The sequence below is a fragment of the Ursus americanus genome, chromosome 7 (assembly GCF_024610735.1).
Source record: "Ursus americanus isolate L20-20 chromosome 7, mUrsAme1.1.p, whole genome shotgun sequence".
NCBI lineage: Eukaryota > Metazoa > Chordata > Mammalia > Carnivora > Ursidae > Ursus > Ursus americanus.
This window is the reverse complement of record NC_142133.1, coordinates 60,521,192-60,546,020: the sequence shown is the minus strand read 5'-3', so window position 1 is coordinate 60,546,020 and position 24,829 is coordinate 60,521,192. Positions and strand designations below refer to the sequence as shown.

Genomic DNA, 24,829 nt, shown 5'->3' with positions numbered 1-24,829 from the left:
CAGAAGGGTTTTATGACTCAGGAAAAGAGAGCTCCCAGAGGGGCCCGGGCTGTTTTTCTTCCATCTTTCCCTTTTACATTCTCTGAATCTCTTCTTGATTATTTAAAAAAACGTTTCTCAACTTGCCCCTCCACATTTCTAGACTTTTCTTTCTGGTCCCAGCACCATCTCCTCCCGGTTATTTTTCTGCTTTCTCTTGCTTCTCCACATCAGTAGGCCCATATTTTTGCCTGGGCTTCTCGCTCACATATACTTAGGAGCTCATGAGCAGAAGGCCAATAGGATGATGTTTAAAAAGAGAAGCTCTCCACAGGCCTGCCTGCTTCCGATTGAACTGAATCCTTCCTAGGAGAGCATGCTTAACTGACACCGTGCTGTTTTGCACCATTTTGTTCAACGGGTGGATTCCATTATCTTTTACATTGTGCACTTTTCTAAGAAGACAGTTCCCCAGTACAGCTGGATAAAGCCAATGTGGAATGGGGAAAAAATCAGAAGTAGATATTTTTAAGACCTATCCTAACATCATTAAGGAGATCTATGCCAAAACCTGCATCTGGTAGTAAAATCTTTCTTTTTCAAGCATTGTTTTCTCCCAAGAACCATCCAGAAGTTGCTACTGCGTGAAAGCTCTCTAACCATTTCTACTTTGTGGTTTTTAACAGGCATGTCTTTGTGCCTGGTAGAGGTTATCACCCAGCACTCAATAGACACGCAGTTCTGATGAGTTCATGACGTCTCGTCTAAGAAATTACCTGCCACCACGGATAATAATTGACAAGGGCAGCTCATTTTGCCATATGGTATCAGCTATCTCTGTCCCCAAATATGCAGCTCTTGTGGTGTGACAAATTGTTTGTAGGACAATACACGTTACAGCTCAGACAGCTAGACAAAACACCCCATTGGAGTTGAAACCGCAGTCTGGGCCCCTGAACCAGAAACATGCAAACTCACACCTGCTGACCCACATTGCAGCTTGCTTTCTTCCTTTTTTTTTCCTTTCTAACAAAGAAAATTAAATGTCAAATGAATTTAATGTTGAGGAAAGCATGCAGGGTGAGGTTCCCACAGGCACTTAATTCAGTTAGTGATTCGTTAGGTGGCCTAACTATAGATAGCTTGAGTGGCGTGGCTGAGGCCAAGCTGTTTGTGATTTGGAGTTGAAACCCTGATGCTGTCGCTGTTGCCGGGCATTGGATGCAGCGTAAATGGCTGACCACACAGTGGATCTCGTCTCAACAATTATCTGTGGTTTGGTCCTGGTTATCGTTTAAAGATTGATATATTCTAGAAAAGCATCTTTGCCCCAATCGAATTCTCATGGACACTGCTGTTCGTCTCCAATATTTATGACACTTGAAGTCAGAGATGTTTCCGTGGGTGGAAGGTGGGATTATGTGGAGTAAGAGAGGGATGAGAGGATTCATTTTTGGAGATCCATTCTGACATGAAAAACTCTTCAGGTTATTAAATGTCAAAAACCTCTCTTTTCAAGAGAGAGTTTCTCCTGATGCTGTAACGAGGATGTTTGTGCTGCCTTTAGTAACATTTATGGTATTTGCGTCGGGTGGGTATCAATGTATATTATGTGCTTTGAAAGCATAGGCGCCTTCTATATTTTAATTTGTGAGCAGAAGTCTATAATTTTATAAGCTAGAAGCATATATTATACCTAGATATACATATATGTATGGCAAAGTTTACATTCAGTTTCGCTGGTATTGGTGGTGTTTTTCCAGGGAGCACTGTCTGTTCCCATGGAAATGATTTATTGCTGCTTGTGATGGGAGATTCTAACTGGTGGCACACTGAAACCTGTTTTCTGGAGCTTTGATAGACTTGCAGCAGGAAGCAGGTACCTTCATAGGAGTTCTGTTCTGTTGTCATCATTGAATCAAATACAGTTGTAGTCTTTCTAGTCCTTCCTGTCAGCCCACTTCCAGGTCCCCACTCTGCGCCATCCTCTCCTGTGGCCATTCAATACCTGCCATTCGAGTCTGTTCTTAGATCATTCTAGCCATTGGTCTTCAAACTCCATTTTGGATCCATCAGTAAATTCTGTCTCCTTTACCTCAAAACATTTTTTAATGGACTTCTTTCCAGCTCGACGCCGCACCCTCAGTTCATACTCGTGCCTCATCTAAATGCTGCAGCCACTCTTCGAGGCTCTCTCTGCTCCCCCCCGCCCCGGGTCTAGGCTGACCCCCTCACCACAGCACTACTGGAATTATGACCAAAACATCAACACCGGGCAGATCTTGTGACTTTTCCTATTTGAAACTTTCAGTGGCTGTCCTTATCTCTCAGAATGCATCTTCAGTTCCTTACGATGGCAGCATCTTGTTCCCTGAGTGTTGCCGCGGTCTCCAGCCTTACCTCACAATCTCAGCTTTTCCTCTCTCCTGAGCACCACATTTCCCAGCCAGGCTCCCTTCAGTTCTGGGAAGGAGTCAAGCTTTTTCTAGTCTCAGGAACCCACTGTTCTCTCTGCCCCAAAGTTTTCACAGGACCCCACCCTTGTCATATGGATGTCAGCACAGATGTTACCTCTTCAGAGAAGTTTTTTTCCCTAACACCATCTTGCAAGTAGGGACTCACTGTTACTCCCTGTCCATCCCCTATTATTTCCTTCTTGGCTTTTGTTATGACCTATAATTATGTTCCTTGTTTTGCCTATCATTGGTTTTCCTCCAAAAGACCCTAAGTCCAAGGAGGGTAGGAACTATATAATTTTTCTTGAGCCGGATGATACAGTGTTTTGAAAATACTTTAATAGTTTCCATTTTTCACATATCCTCAGTGCTTAGCACTGGCACAAAGTTGGTGCTCAATAAACACTTGTGGAATGAATGAATGAACAGAAATATTTTTGAAAGTTAAGGAAAAATCCACCTATTTAAAATTTTTACTGTTGGTTCTAGTTCTGTTTTCTAAGGCAGCGCAAAATGAATCTACAGATCCTTGGACAGGATCACATTTCAAATCTTTGCTACCTTTCTTAGTCTTCTCTGATTTCTGTGCTGCATACCCCTCTCAACCTCCCTCGTATGGTGCGGCTGCCACTTCTCATCACGATGATCACTCTTTCGGAAGACCCTAGTTTGACAACAGCCCTCATAAAAAAAAAAAAAAAAAAGTTATGTTCTGACCCACAGAGTCCTTTTGGGCTCACCTTCCTTGGATGGAAGCACATCCAGCTTATGGATCTTTCATTTTCAGGGTCTGTTTTTTACCCCCCAACATATTACGAAATAGAACATTTCCCAAGATTTCTGGCATCTTTCCCATTCTCCATGATTTCTCAAACTTACCTTCAGTGGCTCTGAGGTTTTATTTTCTAATTCTTTTTACACTCTGGAATAGAATTTGTCTGGACTTAGAGACTTGAAATTGCTTATTAGATTTTTCTTTTTCCCTAATTTACTTTGTGTGGGAGACCGCATGGTCTCCTTTGCCCCACATTGAGAGTTCAGAATCTGTTCTCGTTGTGCTGAGTATTTGGTAATTTGGATTTTTTGTCACCTGTTAACATTACATCATCACCTTGAACGTGTCACTTCCTTGTTTTTCTCATTTCCTTCTTTTATCTTCTCCTTTTGTTCTCACCTCCACCTCTTTCTCTTTCCTTTCCTCCTTCCTGCCCTCCTTACTTCTTCTTCTCTCACCCCATTCTCTCTCTCTCTGAACTGAGCTTTTCATGGAACAAACACCTTTTCTCATGTTTCTCTGGTGAAATCTCTCTTGTTTCTTGCATTTCCCCTTAGCTGAGGATTTAGCCTTCCTGAAAAACCTTTATTTTTTATGTTGTTCTTGGGTATGTGTCTTTATTATCTTCTGTGAACATATCCTTTAAAAAACATGAGTTCATGAGAAACTTTCTGCGGGACCACACTGGCTCAGGAATTTACTTATCCTTTTCCTTTTCCCTGGAATTGTTCATTATTACATCGCCTTAGAATTTATGTAATGTTCCCCTTCCTTGCTATTATGGACTCCCAAATGGGACATGGTCATGTTCTCCCAGGGTCCCTATAATTTCTGTACAGAAAACAGGTTGTTCTCATTGGTTAAAATCATATCCAGAATGGCAGTTTCTCCTTCAATCTGAGAGCTGGAATTGTTAGTGAGGAATGTAAAAAATTTTATAAGCAACCCTATTTTGGCAAAATGTGACTTCCAACGGACATAAAGATAGCTCAAGTCCCTGTTGGCATGATTGCTGGCTTGCAGTTGTATAGCTGGCTTTCAGAAAGCCTCATCCTTGCCTGGGCCATCCTCTGTAAACACCCTAGAAGGACTCTTGTTTATATTTTGGCTGTAATTCTGCCCTGCTTCTCCTCTTTTTTTTTTTTTTTTTTTTTTAAGATTTTATTTGTTTATTCGACAGAGAAGAGACAGCCAGTGAGAGAGGGAACACAAGCAGGGGGAGTGGGAGAGGAAGAAGCAGGCTCATAGCGGAGGAGCCTGATGTGGGGCTCGATCCCACAACGCCGGGATCACGCCCTGAGCCAAAGGCAGACGCTTAATCGCTGTGCCACCCAGGCGCCCCCCTGCTTCTCCTCTTATCCAGTGTTTTTCTGTACAGGATCAGGCCGTCTTTTTTCATCCCTTGTTCCTATATATGGTTGCTTCTCCCTGTTTCTCTTGCACGGTCTACTTCCTGCCTCTGCTACATTTTGGGCAGGTGTCGCAGCTCACCTCTGTGAGGATGGCCATGCTTATGGGAACATTCCAAGTTCTCTTTCTTTGCATTTCATCTGTTGTGAATCAAAGTCAGAGTTATTTTAGCACGCAAGGGCTTTTCCTGAGGAGTTTCTATCTTTAGCTAGGAATTGGGGATAAGGTACCGATTGACCTGGTCCGGTGATTTCTCCCAGTCGCCCTGTTCTTCTCACCCTTGATCCCATCTCCTTGATGAGACTTTCCCTCTGAGTTCTTCGTATTCCATTCTTCTTCATCCGTTTTTGCTAAGAATCTTGTGTATGGGAAGTTCCTCTGGGATTTTGCCTGTTCCTCTGATGGCAGCCAAAGTTGTTGGGGACCCCCCTCACCCCAGGAACAAAAACAGAACACAGCCTGTGCAAATGGGCAGGGAGAAGAAGATGTAAGGTCTTCATCAGACGGTGTGATTATGACCAAGAACCATACTAGAAGTATAGACAGGGAGCACAGTTTGGACAGGTGGCCCCACGCAGATCGCCGTGCAGCTCTTGGTGGCCCAAAAAGCAGCTTTCCCTTTGTTCCTGGAGTAGGGGAAGGGGCTGTGCTTGGGTGAAGGGGAGATTCGAGGAAGGAGGTGGGACTGGAGGAGGGATAGCTGGTTTTGGCAGGGGAGTGACCTGCACGGTTTGGCCTCCTCTGCCCTCCTTTCCAGCGCATAAAGCAAACTGTGCTTCTGGCTCCCTGGGGCTGGGAGGAAAGTCCTTCTCCATCCTACTCTAACATGGCCTCCCCTCTTCCTGCTAGGATTGTGTCCCACCTATACACATACCACTTCCTGCCCTGCCTGCCCTGATGCCTTCCCCCCAGGAATGCATGGAAGCGAGCTGCTTAGTCTCCAAGTTGCCAGGCCTGTGGCCTATACCCCCACTGCCTCCACCCACATGTCCATCACCCCCCCCCCCCAGGCTGCTGTCTCTGCATCCATGCTTTTCCCACCTGGCCTCCTGCACAGTACCTGATGCCGGACACCTGGCACATGGCATAGACTTACGGACCGCATGTGGAGGCTTGTGAAACGGCCCATTTGTAGGCTGTGGGGGGTGTGCAGTTGACACAGACTTGGGTTCTTTTTTTTTTAATTGTTTTTCTTATTCATTTGAGAGAGGGAGGGAGAGAGAGAGAGCAAGCAAGAGAATGAAGGGGGGCAGAGGGAGAGGGAGAAGCAGACTCCCCACTGAACATGGAGCCCAATGATGTGGGGCTCCATCCCAGGACCCTGGCATCATGACCCGAGCCAAAGGCAGACGCTTAACCAACTGAGCCACCCAGAAGCCCCCAGACTTGGGTTCTAAATGCAAATTTTGCCACTTTCCAACTAGGAGATCATTCTGAATCTCAGAGTCCCTATGTGTAAGAAATGGGTAAGAATCCTATGAAGCACACACCTGTTTACACACACATAGAGTATATGCTCACCGCATGTGTCAATGTTTCCTTCTATAAAATGGATAAAATAACATCAAATTTTTGCATTTATTTTGGGGGAAGGTAAATAAGTACATTAAATAGTACCTCTAATTAATAGCTCTTGTGGGGAGATGTGTAGGCTACTGGTTAGGGTGATTAACTTTGGAGTCAGATTGAGTTTGAGGGTTGCTTCTGCCACTAACTAGCTGTGAGATGCTGGGCAAGATATTGAACCTTTCTAGGGCTGGTTTTCCTCAGCTATAAAATGGGAACAATTCTAGAACTCAGGGAAACAATCTGAGGGTTTCAGAGGGGAGAGGGGTGGGGCATGGGGTAGCTGGATGATGGGTATTAAGGAGGGCACGAGTTGTGATGAGCACTGGGTGTTATATGCAAGTAATGAATCATTGAACACTACATCAAAGACTAGTGATGTACTATACAGTGGCTAACTGAACATAATACAAAAATAAAATAAAAAAAAACTCACCATCTAGGGCTGTTGTGATGACGTGAGACCATCCGTGCAAGACATGCAAGGCAGTGCTTGGTGCTTAACAAGGGCTCCAGAAGTTGTTGTTACTATTCATATTGATCATTTTGTTCTCCCTGCTGCCCTCTCCAGCCCTCGGCCAGGAGAGACTCTGGTTGTCTGGTGGGTTGGGGAAGGAAGGAGGACCCCCAGAAGGTGCAAGAGAGATTCAAGCCCTTGGGAGAGAGGGAGAGTGGGCCATAGAAGCAGCTGGAAAGGACGCGCTCGGAGAGGATGTGGGTTTAGTCAGGATGAGCACCTGGCACTTGGTTGCTTTTATTCTTATGCCTTTTCCATCATTTTTATGGGCTGGTGTGTAGACGTTTGCTGAAAGGGCCACTCCACCTGGATCTCATTGAAACCGTGCAGCCTTTCTCTTTGCTGAACATTTTTCTATCCCAGTAACTATATAAATGTTCCATTTGTGATGTAATTGTTCTGTTTCAGATTTGCTTCCCTAAACTGAGAGTATCCAAAACATTTGAGAGAATGGCTTGAATGTAACACTTTGTGTGATGAACTCTTTATTTCCTGTGGTTTACATTTCTTTTTTCTATTTAATTCTCTACACTCTGGCTCTTGGTGGTGGCTCCAAAGTTCAGAGGCTGCATTGTGAGGAGGATGGAAAGATGAGGCAAGTTACTTTTATTGTAAATTTTCCACTTCCTAGAGACTAGGGCTAAGCATCAGCTAAACAGAGGCAGCTTTCACTTGTTTGGAAATGCAGTGCAATCATGATCCTTTTTCTCGTTGCTTAAAATGTCTGCAGAAAACAACAAGGTTCTGCCAAAATTATAAAGAAAATCTTGTGTGGCTTTAGCTGCCTATGGCAGTGACTTTATCTTGGAGCCAAGGACCCTCCCTCCCTCCCTCCTCTTGGTGCTGCGAAATAACCACACGTGGGGAGAAGAAGGAGGAATCAGGAATGGGCTAGACTTTAACACTGACATTTCTAAGGGTAGACAATGGACCCGAACTTATTCAATGAGCAGATGAGATAGAGCGATAATTGTTCAGTTGCCAAAAGTGAAAGGAGGAATGGTTCAAAGTCAAACAGGTGGGTTTAAGCCCCATTTCTCCTATTCACTTATTGAAATGAGATGTAAACTTTAATTATATTGACCATCAAGGGGGAAGACAACACCCAGACAGTAAGGCTGGCTGAGGCTTAGCAGAAGTGACATGTAAGTGCAAGTGACTCTTTCCGGGAGCCATTTGAAAGAATGTGACAAGATATATGAGGATTTTCTGCTTTTTGGCCAGAGAGGCCAGAGTGGTTTCTGGGTGTCCTTGAATGTGGGAGGCCAAGGAAACAGGAGGACCATAGAAGGTCAATATGGGATCTGTGTCCCTTGCCCTCATCCCCCTCTGGGGTATAAGTTTCCTTGTTTCTGACCCCTACCCCCAGCCTAGTGCATGGGATTTGGAGTGGAGCAGAGCCTTGGGCCCAGATGACAAAGCCTCACCTGAAGGTGGAGCAGAAATGACCATCCCCATCCCACCCAGAATGTGTGGCAGCCCAAGGCTCAGGGCAGACATCAGCATCCAAGTGCAGCTCTCAAGTGGCTTGTGGGCGGTGGGCATGTGACCATGAGGAAGGACGAGCAGAAGGGTGTTGCACACTTATTCATGAGCTAATCTGTGATATCTTCGAGGACACCCAGAAGCTGCTGGGGTAGGTTGTAGATAATGAAGACATTAGGTGGGGCAGTCAGGTAGCCCTTGAGGGCTTAGAGTCCTACTGATGGAGCGTTCACTTTAAGGGGACCTCACAAGTTGGTGAGGCCTGGGGACATTTGAGGTACCTGTACCTTATAGGGTTTCAGTTTTGATGAAAAGAGAAAAAGGCCATATGAAAGCACTTTGCAGATTTTGAAGTGCTGTAGAATTGGTGTTACGGACAAGACTTTCTGGAATCTGGTGCGCCTCCTGTTAGGATATCACTGAAGGCTCTGCCAAGGTCAGAGGTAGGTCAGATACAGTTGCAGGTAACCAGGATACAGAAATGCCTCCTGAGGCAACCCATGGGGTTTAATTGAGCACCTGCCGTGTCCCAAGTATTGTTTAATCTGCTTAGGATTCAAAGATGATGGGGGCGCCTGGGTGGCTCAGTCATTAAGCGTCTGCCTTTGGCTCAGGGTGTGATCCCAGGGTTCTGGGATCGAGCCCCACATCGGGCTCCATGCTCTTCTGGGAGCCTGCTTCTTCCTCTCCCACTCCCCCTGCTTGTGTTCCCTCTCTCATTGGCTGTCCCTCTCTCTGTCAAATAAATAAATAAAATCTTTAAAAAAAAAAAAAAAGATGATGTTCTTCAGGAGCTCACAATCCAAACAGGTTCTCTCTTTCCAGGCTCTACATCCTAAGGCCTGCTCCAGAGTACCTAAAAGAACTCACCCAGCCTCCTTTGAGCCTCCATCTTTGTCAGGGTCCAGGCTGCAGTGAGATGCCCCAGATCTGACTGCCCAAGGTGAGAGGAGTGTGTTTGCCCACTTCAGGTGCCGGCTGTAGCCTCCATCTCGGTCAGCAGAAGGCAGGTGACCTCACAGCTGAGTTTACAGCCAAGAAGACGACCATGTGCTTTCAGTAAACAGTTTGTCTCTTCTGTCTCCAGAGTATCAATTATACGGCAACCATTGACTGATTAGCTCTTGGAAGCAACCACAAGAGTGAAGGCCCCAGCAGCGATCAGGTGGGTAAACAGGTGATTGTACTAAAACAGAGGCACCCCAGGAGTGTAAGTGAGTAGGTGTCATGAGTCAGGGAAACTATCCAAGGAGTTCTTCACTGATGAGGAGGCCCCTCTAGGATTCCTTCAGACAGCATGGTTCTGTGTTCACCGCACTCACCACTACACAAAGGCCTGGGGGCGATCTAAGAGGAAGGCATTCAGCCCCACTCCACAGACCCAGTGAGCATGTCCTATATATGTACGCCCGGGCGGCCCCCCAGGGGAACCACACAGTTGCTGCCATCGAGAACTCACAGTCTGGGTGGGCGACATGGATGAAGGGGGTCAAGAAGTACAAACTTCCAGTCATAAAATAAATAAGTCATGGGGATGTAATGTACGGCATGGTGACTGTAGTTAATAATCCTGCATCGTGTATTTGAAAGTTGCTGAGAGAAGAGATCTTAAGAGCTCTCATCACAAGATAAGAGGTTTGCAACTGTGTGGTGATGGATGTTAACTAGACTAGCTGTGGTGATCAATTCACAGTATATACAAATATCCGATCATTATGTTGTACATCTGAACCTAATATAAACGTCATGTGAGTTACATCTCAATTTAAAAAAAAGAAAAGAAAACCTCACAGGGGCACCTGGGTGGCTCAGTCAGTTAAGCGTCTGCCTTTGGCTCAGGTCATGATCCCAGGGCCCTGGGATTGAGCCCCACATCGGGCTCCCTGCTCAGTGGGGAGTCTGCTTCTCTCTATCCCTCTGCCCTTCAACCCTCCCCCCCCCACTCTCTCTCCAATAAATAAATAAAATCTTTAAAAACAAACCAAAAAACACCTGACAGTCTGCAGCAGGGCTTGGCAAACTATGGCCCGTGGGTTGAATCTGGTTTAGTGGCTATTTTTATAAATAATGTTTAATTGGAATCAAACACACGCATTTGCTTATATATTTTTTACGTCTGTCTTAGCACCCACTCTAACAGCAAAGTTGAGTAGTTGCCACAGAGGACTTATGGTCCACATAGTCTAAAATATTGACTGTAGGAGCCTCTAACTCTACAGAAAAAGTTCATCAACCCCTGTTCTTGTGGGAGAGATACAGCCATGCCCAGTTAACTCTAATTCTTGGCTGTGGGTGACAGTGGTGGTGAGGGGTAGAGATGGCTGGTTGGCTGGCTGCTGCTCAAGGGCTTTGCCACAATTGGTGGACCTGCCCTCAGCCTTGCAGGTCCAGAAACTGGACTTTGTCAGTTTACCTGGTCATGACAACAGAGTTCATGGTGGGCCAACAGGCACCGAAAGCAAAGACCGACAGACAGGCTAAAAACAAGCATACTGTGAGGGACAGTCCTTTCAGGGAGTGGACTGGCTTCTAGGGGGCCGCCATTTCTGCATACTGTGGCACTTACCCAAGTGTGGCTGGTTTTCTTGAGCTTTCCTAATGAGCATGACTAGATTGCAGAAATTCCCCCCTCAGGACAGCTGGGGGTCAAGGTGACACCAGAAGAAGAAACCAGCCCTGTCTCTGGCCCGACAACATCATTCCAGTGTCTGGAATCTACTGCCCCTCCCCCTACCTCCCACCCATTAGCATCATCCTTCCTGGAGAAGGTTGGGAAAATGCCAGAATATGCTGCTTTGGTGCCCACCCTACTCTGACAGCCCGTTTCTGTTAACATAGCCTTTCTACAGCTACATTAACATCACCAGCTAAAAGCTACAGTTGTTGCTAGTGAAAGAGTGGCTCCTGTAAGCCTAGCAGTCTCTTTTGTCACTGGGGGAGGGCAGCCCCCCATCTCTGCGCTCAGGTTCTGGAGGGCACCTCACTGTCTCCCCTGTCTGGCCACTTGCAGCTGACAACCTTGAGCTGTGCTCTCATGGAGGGATAATCAAGATGCTATCTGACCGCAGAGGAGGGCGCCCTTAATCCTGACTCAGGGTTTGGGAAAAAGCTTCTCAGCAGAGGTGACACTTGATCTGGGTTTGGAGGAGGCAGGCAATTTGAGAGGCAGAGTGGTGGGAGAATGGCATCCAGTCAGGCAGAGAAATGTGAGCAGTCCCGGAGGTGGCATGAAGGCGGTGCTGACCGCCAGAAGCATGGGGAGGCAGAAGGAGAGAGAAAGACCTTGAAGATGGCAGGGTGGTGACTCTGGGGATGAGTGGCTGGAGATGGAGCAGGAAAGAGACCAAATCAGACTGGGAGGGGCCAGTGGGCTTGGGTTTTCTTCTGAAGGTGGTGGGAAACTTCAGGAGCTTTTGGGCAAGGTGGGAACTTGCTGAATTCTGCAGTTTAGAAAACATTTCCAGCAGCCATGGGACATGTAGATTCAAAGTCAGGAAACTCTTCAGGGTTTGGCAAGGATCTTGGTGAGAAGTACAGCAGGGGTGGCGGGAATGGGATAGAAGCAAGGGATGCTACTCCAGAGAGACAGCAGCACTTATCAGCGAGGGTTGCAAGAGAGTAATAGGGTCCTCCAGTTTAATCCAGAATGTTGAGAGGATGGTGATGTTAACTGAGTTGCAGCTCTTAGGAGGAAGAATGGGGAGAACAGGATGAGTTGGTAAGGAGAATAAGGAATGTCTTAGGTCCAAGTGAAAGCAGATGGAAGGACAGGTAAGGAAAGGGATGAGGTAGACTTGTCAAGTTGGGCTCATTTTCCTATGAGTGTTAGCGAAAGCAAAGGGAAGACAGATCAGCCAGGGGAAAAGTGCAGAAGAAAAGAAAAAGCAATTGAGCCTGGTTGGAGAATGGCAGATGATGAGGAGCCCACAAAAGAGACAAAGGCTGTGCATGCATTCATTGCACTCATTCATTCACTTGGTCAGCAGAATATTTATTGGGCACCTACCATGGGCAGGTCCTGGGCACCAAGGGTGAAGAGGGGAACCGATCCTGCCTTCTGGGGTACATGGTAAGGGAGGTGTGGCCCCCTGTGGAGGAGGGGAGTCGGGAAGGGCAGGGTCGGGTAGCTAAGAGGTGGGGAGGAAGGGAGAGCAAAGGGGAGAGCTAGGGGTGGAGAGACAGAGGCACAAAGGGGAGCCCTGCAATCCTTTCTCCTGCCTCACCTCTGCAGCACAGTGAATGCTGGCCTAATCAGGTTCACCTCTGTAGCCATAGCAACCTCTGGGTGTGGTGTTGCTGCACATTCTTGAAACTCAGTGAGGAAGTGACTTTATATCAAGTTACATACAAATTAGAAATACAGCAATTCCCTGTCTCTTAAAACATTCTCTTAAAGGCTTGCCATGTTTTCTCTTTGCAGAGTGCATTTTTCCCATGCTCTTTCATTCATACATACTAATAGAGTATTAAAGATGTAAAATACAATTATTCTGTTTTCCGATGATAAAAGTGCTCATTGTAAAAACTTGAGAAATAAAGTATAAAGTAGAAAATACAAATTATTCATTTCCTATCACTTTTCAAGTTGTTGTTTTTCCTCCCAATCCTGTTTCTAGATGCATTTTACAAATTTAAATACATATGTTTGTGATCGTTTTGTATTTAGAGTTTTGTGTATTACTTTGTTCACTAATTATAGCACAGGTATTTCCCAATGCCACTAAAATAGCTATAAAACATTTTATTCTACATATGCTTCACCCTTTAACCATTCCTATGTTATTCATTTAGGTTCCTCCTAATCTTTCTCAATTTGATTCAACAACTCTACCTTCATACATTTATTTTTGTGCCTGACTTTCAAAGCCCTTCTCACTTCAAAATGGTTTATTATATAATTTTTACTAGAATCCTTACATTTAAATGAATAATCTGTCATAAATTTCAGAGTTATTAATACAATGAAAAGTGGCTATATCATCCTTGATCTCAAATGCAAGTTACTTTGAAATTTTATCTGAGTATTTTGTAAACTTCATTTATAAGTCAGGAAATCTGGCCCAAACTGGAGTCGTGATAACTTGCATGCATGCATTCATTTATTTAGATTCAGTGGTGGTGTGGGGTGGGGGGATCCTAAGCAGGCTCCACGCCCAGCATGATCCCAGGACTCTGAGATCATGATCTGAGACAAAATGGAGGGTTGGATGTTTAACCGACTGAGCCACCCAGGCGCCCCAAATTGCATTTATTTCAAAAATTAATTTATTGTTTAGTTGAAGTATAGTGGACAGATTGCATTTATTTCTGACTTACTACGAAACCCCAGTTTTCCACTAATGCTTGCTTGAATTCCACAGGGATAGCACTAGTGGAACTATTTTTTCATATTTTTAGGTTTGTCAGAGAATATTAACTCTGAACCTGTTTTTTTTTTTTTTTCTCATTTCTCTCTTCACGTTTAATTTCTTTTCTTTGCTTTATTTTAACGTCATTTTCTATGAGGATTCAAAGGTTACTCCGGAAAGCAAATAGAAAGTCATTTTTGTTTGCTGGAAAATTTGTTTGCCTTATAGAGCTTTCTCAATAATTTTACTTTCAAATGTTTATGGTACTTCTGTTTTAAGTGTTTCTTTAAGAAGAATATAGCTGGGTTTTTAAAAAATAATCTTAAGCTAGGATGTTTGATTCATTATTATCTTTTGTGATCATTGACGTATTTGGGTTTATTTTTACTATCTTTTTCATGCTTTCTATTTGTCTTAGGAAGTTCTAATTCCACCTTTTTCCTCCTCTAGTGCTTGGAACTTAGAGTCTATTGTATTTTTTAATGGGCAGGGTTGTTATATTTACTCTCTTCCTAAAACTTAGTGCTTTAACTCTTTCCAATTTATAGGCTATCATTGTCCAGTATTTTATTTCTATTAAAAATGTTTTGCAAAATGTATCATATGTAGAGTGTATGCATGCACACAGGGACACTCACGAACACTATGTATCTACTAATTAAAAAAAAATTGGGGAACCCCTCCCCCAACTTTTTTAACTTCACAAATTCGGTGTTGCAACAGTGTTGATGTTTATTTCTGTTTATCCACATAATCACCATTTTCTTTGCTCCTTTTGTCACCATCCTTCTTACACCTCACATTTCCCTTCCGTGGTCCTTTTCCTTTTGCCTAAAGTATATCCTTCTAAGTATTTCCTTTGCTAAGAGTCTGTTGATAATAAATTATCTTAGCTTTTGTTCATCTAAACCCATCTCTATTTGGTCCTCATTCTTCAAACATAAATTTTGCTGGATATGCAATTGTAGATTGACCATTCTTTCTATCAGCACCTGTAAGACATTATCTTACAGTATTTTGGTGTCTGTTAATTGTTCATGAGAAATCAAACATCAAGCAGGTAAGCTGTCTTTTTTTTTTTTTTTAAAGATTTTATTTATTTGACAGAGATAGAGACAGCCAGCGAGAGAGGGAACACAAGCAAGGGGAGTGGGAGAGGAAGAAGCAGGCTCATAGTGGAGGAGCCTGATGTGGGGCTCGATCCCATAACGCCGGAATCACGTCCTGAGCCGAAGGCAGACGCTTAAAGACTCGGCCACCCAGGTGCCCCAAGCAGGTAAGCTGTCTTGTTTGGGCTCTTTTTAAACTATTCAATTTCCCTTTAACATTTGGCAATTTCACCAGGATGACTCTGGCTATAAATATTTTTTTCAGTATTTTGTGTGTCCTTAATTTAGGGATCCATGAAAATTCTTGAATATTCTCTCTCCCATTTTTTTCCTACTTAGAATTCCACATCTATTAACCTCTCTTGCATAATTTCCTCCTCTTTGTCTCTCTGTATTATATCCTAAGTAATTTTGCCATATCCCTCTTTCAACTTACTAATTATGTTTTTAGTTTTTCTAATCTGTTAGTTAACTCATATATTGAATCTTAAAATTTCAACTACATCTTCTATTTCTAGAAATTAAGAATCTGCCTTGATATTTATGATAGTATTTTATTTTTGCTTATATATTAAATTAAAAAAATTGAAAACATACTTATTTTTTATTTTTTAATTTAAATTGAATTAATTAATATGTAATGTATGATTGGTTTCTGAGGTAGAGGGCAGTGATTCATAGTCTTATATAATACCCAGTACTCATCACATCGTGTGAAACATATTTTATAAGCTATGACCTGCTGGCCGAATCTGGCATACTATCTTTGTAAATTAAGTTTTATTAGAACACAGCTAAACCCATTAATTTACATACTGCCTGTGTCTGCTTTCAAGCAAGGATAGCAAAGTTGAGTCTTTTTAAATTTTTTTATTTTGTTTTTGCTTTTAAATTGAGTCTTTTTGATAGAGACTGTATAGCTTGGAAAGCCTAAAATATATACTACCTGGCCTGTTGGAAAAAAAGTTTGCCAAGCCCTGCTACACATGATAATTCTAACATCTGAAGACCTTGTGTCTCTGATTCTGGTGCTTAACGTTCCTGCTAACTCCCTCTCATGAGGTCTTGCTCTGTGAGTAGTCTTGTGATTTTTTACTGGGAGCTCATTTTTGTTGGAGCGTTATCTGTGAGAATTTTGTGAGACTTAACTTGAGAGAATATTCCTTCTATTTGTGTTTACTTTGCCAAGTACCTGGGAACTAGTAATCCAGGACTATTTTAAATTAGTTTCTTTGGCTTAAAATAGTTTTGCAATAGGCAAGTAGAGTGAATTTGAATCACAGTTTGAGGCCTAGGTTTATGGTTATTACCTTTGGGTGGGGGGGGGGACTGGGGTGGGGGATAAGGAACTTCTTTTCTTCCAACCAAAATCAAAGCTGAGACATAAAGCTTCTCTTTGCTGACCTCCTTTGCAGGGAAAATACTTTCTAGACCACTCTTTTCCTGGAAGTGTGGGTTTTGGGGGACTATTCTAAAGTCTTTATGCTGATACTTTACTGCCTTGCTGTCCTTGCCACCGCCCCCCCAAAGAAAGCAAAGGCCCTCAGGGATCTTGGGGCCTTAAGGCCTGATTGAGTGAGCATTTACCAGCTCTTTGTGGATTCTGGCTTCTACTTCATTTCTCACCTCTGAGGATATACCGTAATTTCTTGCCAAGTTGGCTATTCATTTTATCCAGCATTTTATAGGTGTTTTTCAGGGGAGGATTTTTAGGATACGGAGTCTGTCATGTTGCTGGAAATAAATGTCATGAAAATTTTAAATTAAAACATGTACAGTGAGAATAATGGAAATGGGAAAATTTTATAACACCCCTATAGGTTCCAGGCCTACCTAGTATTTACTTATATCTGAAGTATGCACCGTGTCTCTGGAGTCAGACAGCCTGGGTCTGAAACCAGGCCTTGTATAGAGTAGGGAGAGGAGGGGAGGGGCCAAACTTTTTCTGTAAAGGAATTTGCAGGCCGTACTCAACTACTCAATTCTGCCACAGTATCAGGAAAGCAGCCATAATTACATACTGTGTAATTAATGGGCATGGCTGTGTTCCAATAAAACTTTATTTATAAAAATGGGCAGTGAGCTGGAGGTTAATGAACCTATTTAAGCATCAATTTCTTCATCTCTAAAAATAAATGTAATACTACTACCTGTGTTGTACATAGGTTGTGAGCATTAAATTAGTGAAATTGCATAAATGTTAGTGTTAGCTATGATGATGGTGCCAGCAAGATGAGGATGATTTCAAAACAGTTCCCTGATTTTTCAAGATTTTAAGGGCATCTTCACTTTAAACTATTCAACTCAGATTTAAGTCTTGCTTACACTGCATTTCCATTTTAGGTTGATAGGGGATTCTGTTCACTGTTGTTCCCAAGGACCCAGACTGATGGAATAGCCACCATCTTGAAATTGCTGGTTACTACAGAGGGAAGAAGCTCTGAAGGGTCTTGCAGCAACAATTAAATCTTTGGTCTGCAAGTGACTGTGTCATTTCTATGCATACTTCATGGTCAGAATTGGTCATACCTTCCCCTCCCACCTGTGTCCTTCCAGTTGTTGGGAGTGCTGTCAGCAGACAGGTATCACCTGTTGGACCCTCCAGGACTACCTGAGCTGCAGGGCTGCCTTACCCAAGGCTACCCACTTCCTGGGGCAGACCACATGCAGTGACTGTTGCAGGTAAGGTTACCAAGGCCCAGCTACTTTAACCCAATGTGGGACAACTCTAATGGTCATTTTAGCTCCAGAGATCCCTGTGGATTTAGCTCAGCCTGCTGGGCAACTTGACTTCTCCCTGTGCTCAATCCTGCTTCCTTCTCCTTTCTACAAAGGTTGCTCTCAGTAACACCCCTTAATGAATGTCCTGTACACTGAACTGCATCTCCAGGTTCTCAGAAAATCCAACCTATGACACCCACCACATGCCCAAGACAGGAAGGCTGGAAATATCTCCTGAGGAGCCCTGGGGTGTACCCCACTCACTGAAGGGAGCAAAGGCAGCATACACAGCTGGGAGAATCTAAAATTCAAGCATTGATAATAGCTAATATTTATTGACCAATGGCCTGCCATATGATGTACTAAAAAGTGTTACTTGGATTAGCTCATTTAATCCTCACAACACACTATGCATTGGACCAGGGAATTAGATGAGGCGATGGTGAGCTATGGCCCACCCATGCCCATTGCTTTGTGTAATGTCTATTTTACTCTCACACCATAATGGCAAAGTTGAGTTGTTTTAGTGGAGACTGTATGGCTTGCAATGTTGAAGATATTTACCATCTGACCCTTTTGAGAAAAAGCTTGCTGAGTCCTGGGTAGGTACTATTTCCATTTTATAGATGAGAAATTAGACGCTTAGATGTGTAATGGTTTATTTATCACGGAAAACCGTTTTTTTAGTTAGGGAACCGGCTGTAGAATGACCCCCTTCTGTGATGGCAGGTGCAGAACCCTCCCCTGCCATTTATGGGCCTTTGTAAGTCCTCAGTGAATGAATACAAAGGATTCTCTCCCTTAACTTCCTTCCACCATCTCCCTTTGTAAAACTAAGGTCTCCTCTTCCATCTCTGTTTTTAATCCTCTCCTAGACTGATTCTGTCTTCTGCAGGCAGGTGGGCTTGAAATAGTGACCCCATGACCTCTCTCCACTGGATGAAGAGCACGAGGGACTCATCAGGTTTTGGTATCTGTGACTCTCAAACCCTTGGAGAAAGCTCCATTGTTCCAGAATGCCTTCCTTCTACTGGAAAAAGTTAGGGCAGTAAACGTGTAGAGGCTGAGCTGAGTACCAGGACACTTCACAATCACTGAGAACTTACTCTGTGTGCTGAACCATAAAGAGATAAAATAAAGTGGCAGCCTTGATGGCCTTAGAATCTAAGGCTGAGATTATCTGTGTCCAACTGCCTCCCGCTGAGAAGTGGTTCCCTGGACAGCACTGAGTAACTCAAAAACATTCCCTCATCAAAGTGATTGTTCAAGGGGGATTCAAGAGTTCAGCACAGCCAGCTGCTTCCTAGATTCACCCAGAACATGGGCCTGTGCCCCCCAATTTCATTCCCATACTTAGAGGCCGAAGGGAGAACTGAGCTCAGGTTGTTTGGCACCAAGGTTTGTCCTCTTAACCGTACATCCTATTCCTTCCTGGCATGCAAATACCCAGGATTATGTATTTACATTCTTGCAGATGCTGTTCTACGTGCTCATATAGGTTTTCTGCCAGTGGTTTTCTAGCATTTAGCTGCAGAAGGACTGACTAATTCCCCCAACTTTCAGAGAGAATCCTGAATCTAGTCGGCAATACTGGGTCCCTAAACAAAAATTTCTGAAGCCCTTTTCCCATTTTTGTTATTTGAAAAAACGTTGGCCATCAAAATTGTCTAGTGAGCGAACGAATGAAAGGGTCAGTGACTGAGTTGATCTCCAGATCCTTGACAACTTACAGATCTTAGACAAGGTTTGTGCTCATGATGAAAAAAAAAGTCTTGTTATTGTGGACCACCCACTGCAATCAGGTGTCAGTCATTTACTCAGCAAACACTTCTACCAGCATTTACTATGACTTGCACACTGTGTTGGGCACTGGGGATATGACACACAAGATCTCTGCCCTCAACACAGGCCTCCAGGGATGAGGTGGAGGTCTAGAAGTCAGTGTGGGCATTGACTGGTGACTGTGATGCTGGGAAGAAGATGGGTTGGGGGCGGGTGGGGTTGGGGGGGGTGTCAAGACCCAAGACGCTCTTTCTAGTAAGTGAAGTGGAAGTCTAACATCCATTTGGTGGGTTGGAAAGGGTTAAGAGGAAAGTTCTGGGGCCGCTGGCAGTTGTAACCTGATCCCTCTCAGCAGTAGCCTAGGCTTTAAAACCTGGAAACCTGGAGGAATCACAGACACTGGGCTGGTTTTACTGGTCTCCCCTCACTGTTTAGAAAGCCAGGCCTTGCCTTGCAGAGCTGGGGTTTCTTCGGTGGTGTGAGTTACTTCTGCGTATTGCTCAGTGCATCCGTGTTCTGTGGGTTTTTACTGGTTGTATTCTCAGGGTATGTTTTGGTCTCCAATAATAGGGCAAGTCAAGAGGGCAACAAAAAAGAGAAGTTATAAAAACACTGACTATTTTAATGATATATCTCTGGCAGTGTAACAGTTTGCAGACACAAATGTGACAAAATTCTTTCTACAGAACTTTCCAAACCATTAATTCAGAGGTAGGAAACTTTCTCTTTCTATAGAGGCCCACTGCTCCATTTGGATAGAGCAATTTAATTGAGGTTGGGGGAAAGTTTGGGCAAACCCCACTGCTCAGCAGAACCCTGCCTGCAAACAGCTAAAGTCACTACATTAGAACCAAACCTCGACAATAATTAACCATGGTATATCTTTGTAGGACCAAGAATGAAAAAAAAAAAAAAAAAAAAAAGAATCTTCCCCTGCAGGAAATGTTCTACATCTATTACAAAGCACGTATTTTGTGCTTACTGCCCAGGATGGACAATAGATGCCCTAAGGGTTAGGAGTGAGAATCAAGTGAGGTTTACGATGGTCCCTGGAGCTTCACAGAAGTAAAGGATCTTGAGTTCTGTTTTGAAGGAGGAGAAGGACTTGGCTGAGCAGATGAGGGTGTTTCAGGAACAGAGGCTAGAGGAAGGAGTATGAGTGTCCCGTTTCTGCAGACCAGAACCTTTTTTTTTTTTTTTTAAAGAAAGAAGAAACATAGGTAGATAAATGTAGTTGGAACACAAGGTTCATTTGGGGGAGTAGCCCAAGATGAGGTTGAAACAGTGAGAAGGAGGCAATCTATGAAGAATCTTGGATCTGAGAAAACAGACTGGCTAGGAATTGGTATGAGAGGTGGTATAATAACTTATCTCGTTTTCTTCTTTTTTCTAAGTTGCTTTTTTTATTTTTAAAGATTTTATTTATCTTACAGAAAGAGAGAGAGAAAGCGAGCAAGCAAGCAAGAGAGAGAGAAAGTGTACAAGCAGGGGGAGCTGCAGAGGGAGAGAGAGAGAAGCAGGCTCCCCACTGGCAGGGAGCCCAACGCAGGGCTCTGGGCTCAGGACCTGAGCCACAAGCAGCGGCTTAACCAACTGAGTCACCCAGGCGCCCCTCTAGGTTGCTTTATTCACTATATGATCATCCATTTGATGGAAAGCAGAGAGAATATTATGGAAAAAAATTAGGATCAAGTGTTAAACTCAGGCAGTTCTAGTGCCACTGGGTGAAAATTCTAAATAGGGCAAGAAACATAATAATTAGTCATGTCCTGAAATTTAAATTGAGAAGCAATTCCAACAACTGAGCAACCTGGGAAGCACTGAAGCCGATGTGGAGCAGGAAGTTTCCCTTTAAAATTGGATCACAATTTATAAATAGTTGTATCTGAGCAGAGAGAACATTACTCTGTTTGCCCACCTGGCACTCCACCAGCCTTGCAGGTGTCTGGGCATCTTGGAATGTAAATTTAAGGAGGGAAACTAGGAATGTTCCTTGACTGAATGGAAGGTCAAAGGAGTGTTTAAAACTGAGATACCAAAGTGCAAGGCAAGTAATTGGGAATCTATTTGTGGTCAAAAGGCAATTGTTTCATAGACTGCTTTGTAGAGGTGCCCCTCAGTTCCCTGTACACCCAAGTGTTTTCCAAGATTCAAACTCCTTGAGATGAAGAACATAATTTGGTTGTGCTCCCTTGAAGGTTGACCTGCCAGTGGCCCAGCGAGGCTTGGAGGTTGTGAATGACAAGGGTACAATTGTATTGATACCTATTTAATTATTATGTAGCTTCATGTTTTATGTTCTGAATAAATGGGTATGAAAACCTTCAGTGAAACCTGAATTAATAGACAGGTTTAGTTAGCAGTAGGGAGGCATTTCATCGTCTTCAGAAGCTGCCATTGTGCGATACTCATCCTTAATTATATAAAGGCAAGTGAGAAGGGGACCATTATAATTAGGGAGATTTAGTGCACACAAAACTGTACTTTTAGTGAGTTTTATTGATTGCCTCTTCTAAATTTGTAGGAAGGCAGCCCATTACCCTGACCTTGTTTCCTCTTATGGGTTTCATTTCTCACTCCGACAGTCCTTTATCAGTACTCATCACCCCTGTAATTATTTGTCTCAGGGCTGATGACCCCATTCGACTGCATGCTCCATGTGGACGGGGTCTGTTGTCGCAGCCAGGCACAAAGGCACTCGCTGGTCCAGTGGCATCTCTGGGCTGCGATCCAACCAGGCATTATTTTAACGTCTCCATCCGAAATGGAAGTCTGCCTTGGTTTTGCTGGAAGGGTCCACATAGGCTAGCTCAGGGCCCCAGGGTGGTTCAATAAATGTTTATTGAGCGACAACTCAAGATGTTTAAACTTCAAACCTGAAGCTTTAAAGGGAAAGGAAACACTGGGATAAACCTCGATTCTGTTTGTTGCTCAATTCCAGGGGCGTCTCATCTTTCTCTGCAAATCAGGCCCGTCTCCATGTTGCTCACACAGCTGGCAGACACACTGACATCTTCATCAGATGAGTCTCTGCTGTAATTCCTCATTTGTAAAGCTTCATGTGCCTTTTCCTGGAAGCTGAGTTAAATGTGGAAGAGGTCACACATGTCTCATCTCCCCTGCTTTTTGATGAGATGGTTGAAAGAACAAGGGAGACAGCAAATGAAGGACCCAATTGTGGGCATCCGAGCTGAAGCTGCGGTCCTTGGCCATCTGCTGGGGTGGGAGCATCTGGGGCTTCGGGAACCTCCTGCCTCACGTGAGGAGTGGGCAACCAGCCAGCCACAGCCTGCTAGCACCTTCTAGGGTCACAGGTTTACTTCTAGCCCAAACCTGGACAAGCTGATGTTCAGGTCAGAATTGGCCAATGTTCAGCTGCCAGGATCCTAGTGAGCAGCCTGAGAGAATTAGCCCACGGGTTCCAGGTGTAATGCTTCACTACCCACATTCATTGGTAAGTTTTTCCTTTTTGCCTCCTCTCATTACTCTGTGTAGTCCCTTCCCCATTCATTGATCCCTCCTCCATTCCCCCATTCATTCCTCATTCTTCCTTTCCTCTGCCCACCTCTGCTCCTCCCTCCTACACTGTGTCCCCTCTTCCTGTCTTCACACTCTTTCTCTCCTGTTTTCTGGGCTCCTTCACTTGTCCAGTCCTCAGTCTCTGTCTCCTTCTTTCTCTTCCTTTTATCTTCGACCAACTGACTTCCCGTTGATCTCTTTTCTCTTTTTAACAATTTCTCGATGCAATGAGAAGAGGACTAAAAGGGGCTTCATGAAGTCCTTGGCTGGAAGAAAACATGGGTGGAAGCACTTCTGATCACAGGCAGCCACGAAATTTGATTTGTAGTTGATCCTAAATGTAGGAAAAGATTTTCAATTACAAAACTCATAAAGTGTAAGGATGAGGGAACCTGGCTGCATTTTGAGTTTGACTAATGGTTTCAAAGTGCTTTAAAGCGTTTGGCATTTGCCAGCCTTCCTTTCTTCCCCTAATCCTCAAACCCATGAGTTTTTATGGGAAACATAATCCTCTTTTCTGATTCATTTACACTTAGCTCATCTGAGTATTGTTTTGTAAAAACCATCTAAAGTCCAAGAAACTTTATGAGATCTTTAAAGACTTTTTTTTTTTTTTTGAACCAGGAAGTTGCATGCTGCCAACATAAATGGACCTTGAAACCTAGGGGGCGTGGGTTCAGAAACCATGGCATTAAACTGGGTCTAGAATTGGCAAAGGCTGGTCCCCATGCCTGACAGGCACTGGGCTTTCACTTTCAGAATAACAATGAGTTGAGTGTTTAGATGAGTAATCATCTCATATGAGCGCACAGAATATTTTTCAAGGATCATCTTGCTAGTTATGTAGATAGCAAGAGACCAACGTGGAAAATGTGACTTTGCTAGTGTTCCTGACTAGAGTGGAGCTGCTTACTTATGCGCTATGTGTGTATTACCCTGTTAATGGTTGTGTATACACACACGTATACCAACATGTATGTGGGTCCTTCAGGGATGAGATTGACAATCACACTAGAGATTCTTTCTGTGGTTATGTTTCAGAATTGATCTATGATATATCCAAATCTATCATAAAACAGTTTTTAATCAGGCTGAAGATCGGTTGAAATACCCACCTTTGGGTCAAGAGAAAGAAAGACTGCATTGTATCTTTTTGACAGTAGAGAACATTTTTCTGCAGAGCCATAGGGCATGATTAAGGTCACTGCTCTCCCCAAATGCGAGGACTTCAGGTTGAGCCCAAAGCCCTCCGGAAATAGGCTCAGAGAGGTGAAATGACTTGTTCAAGTTCCCGGGGGGAAGCAAAGTCACAGTGATAGAGCCCAGAGCTCTGGCTCCCTGTCCAGGCTCTGCCCTCTACAGGCAGCTGCCTCATATTGACGGAAACTGGTTCGTCTGTCTGGGTCCTGAGTGGCCCAGAAGAACCGTGTAGCCAGAACAGCAGACTCAAATCTGGTCCTCTGGTGATTCTGGCCTTCACTCTTTCCTGAGATTTTGCTGCCTGACACCTCTCTTCTTCTGTCCTACCTCTTCAGAATGGAGTGAGTGCTTCTAGACTCCCCCCCCACCCCGTGCATTTCGACTGCTGCTATAGAATCCCTACTTGAGAGGTAAAATCTCTGTAGGCTGATTTGAATGGCAGGTAGGAAGTATTTTCCCTCTATATTGTAAATTTTTCATGAGATAAAAAAGAATTATGGGTAGTACTGTGACACTGGCCTCATACAAACCAGATCCTGCCTTGTGAAGGTTTTTATTATTATTATAAGTGTTGCTTAATTCAGTTGTTACTTATCTTTTTTTTTTTTTTAAAGCTTTCATTTATTTACATCTTGTCTCCCTAACCAGATAGGAAGTTTTTCCAAGACAAAGGGGTTGTGCCTTGGGATACTGTGTCTGTGCAGAGGGTTGCCTGAGTAGGGACTGGGTGGATATTTACTAGCTCCTATTGTGTCTTTTTACAGAACCCAATGCTGGAAGGCAGTTTCTTGACCCACCCTCCTTCTTCAGGCGTCTCAGCTGGTTCTCTTTGGCTTGGCTCAGAGACTGACCTTGAATGACCTCACTGATCCTGTCCACAGGGACCCCGGATGTTCTTAGAGCCACAGACTGTTAGTGCTGGAAGGTACTTTTTTTTTTTTTTAAACTGTACTTTTTTTTTT

At 43.8% G+C, this 24,829-nt stretch overlaps 1 long non-coding RNA gene across 1 annotated transcript in view; it reads left to right on the top strand.

The window, feature by feature from the left end:
• Positions 1-24,058, top strand: part of LOC123799848 (uncharacterized) — a 30,075-nt gene extending 6,017 nt beyond the window's left edge. Inside the window, exons 3-6 of the long non-coding RNA XR_006781724.2 lie at positions 9,276-9,353; positions 14,644-14,812; positions 16,989-17,327; positions 22,090-24,058. This is a non-coding gene — a long non-coding RNA (uncharacterized LOC123799848). The remainder of the gene's footprint in view (positions 1-9,275; positions 9,354-14,643; positions 14,813-16,988; positions 17,328-22,089) is intronic.
• Positions 24,059-24,829: the final 771 nt, after the last annotated feature.